Raw genomic sequence first — 1,258 nt, 5'->3', positions numbered from 1 at the left:
AGGAATAATGGCAGGCACCTGTAGTCCCAGCTACTTGGGAGGCTGAAGCAAGAGGATGACTTGAGCCCAAAAGTTTGAGGTTGCTGTGAGCTATGACACCATGGTACTTAGCCTAGGCAACAGAGTGAGACTCTTGTCTAAAAAACAAACAAACAAACAAAACACTTGGTAGAGGAATGGAAAAGATTTCTATAAAACTCAGGGGAAGCAGCATCAACAGCCAGCTGATAGATGATTGAAAAAGACAGAGTGAAATTTTACTCTTTCTGTCCCATCCCCTCACCCCACCTCATTCCCACCACCACCAGCACAGGGAAATCCATGTTACATCCTGGGAGATCCCCATCTGGTTTGAGTTTCATGTCTAGGGCTCATAAAGGCTATGGGCCTTCTCTTCCTAGCCCAACCCACGTTTTGTGAATTTTTCTACCCAGCTCCTCCTTGCCCAGAGTTGGGCTTTGTGTTACCTGGCATCATGCTACCAGGCAGGGGGTAGAGAATATTTTTTTTTTTTTTGAGACAGAGCCTCAAGCTGTCACCCTGAGTAGAGTGCTGTGACATCGCAGCTCACAGCAACCTCCAACTCCTGGGCTCAAGAGATTCTCCTGCCTCTGCCTCCCAAGTAGCTGGGACCACAGGCACCCACCACAACACCCAGCTATTATTTGGTTGCAGCCGTTATTGTTTGGTGGGCCCAGGTTGGATTCAAACCCACCAGGGCAGGTGTATGTAGCTGGAGCCTTAGCCGCTTAAGCCATAGGCGCCGAGCCAGGGGTACAGAAATCTTAATGAGAATGTGGCTAAGGCTTCCTGAACCTAAGAGCTCCTTTTTTATTGTTGTTTTTTATTGAGAGACAGTCTCATTTTGTTGCCCTCTGTAGAGTCCTACGACATCATAGCTCACAGCAACATCAAACTGCTAGACTCAAGTTATCCACTTGCCTCAGCCTCCCAAGTAGCTGGGACTAGTGGCACCCACCACAACGCTCAGCTATTTGTTGTTGTTTAGCAGGCCTGGGCCAAGTTCAAACCCACTAGCCCAGAGCCTGTGGCTGGCACCCTAACCACTGAGTTATGGATGCCCAGCCCCTAAGAGCTCTTCTTGCTTTCACCCCTTCTACCAGGCCTAGAACCCTGTATGCTGCACTCCTTTGGCAGCTCAGCAGCAACTCCTGAAGTTTGAGGGGATCTGGTTTGGTTTTTAACTGTCTTTTTTTTTTTTTTTTTTTTTGAGACAGAGTCTCAAGCTGTTACCCTG

At 48.3% G+C, this 1,258-nt stretch overlaps 1 protein-coding gene across 1 annotated transcript in view; it reads left to right on the top strand.

Annotated features, from left to right (window-relative positions):
- ATP2B4 (ATPase plasma membrane Ca2+ transporting 4) overlaps positions 1–1,258 on the top strand; it is a 107,080-nt gene that overhangs the window by 61,815 nt on the left and 44,007 nt on the right. The window lies entirely within an intron of this gene.

This window comes from Otolemur garnettii, unplaced genomic scaffold (assembly GCF_000181295.1).
Source record: "Otolemur garnettii isolate 467f Iridium unplaced genomic scaffold, OtoGar3 scaffold00055, whole genome shotgun sequence".
Taxonomy (NCBI): domain Eukaryota; kingdom Metazoa; phylum Chordata; class Mammalia; order Primates; family Galagidae; genus Otolemur; species Otolemur garnettii.
The sequence above is the reverse complement of the archived record's forward strand: the minus strand, read 5'-3'. Positions and strand labels throughout refer to the sequence as shown.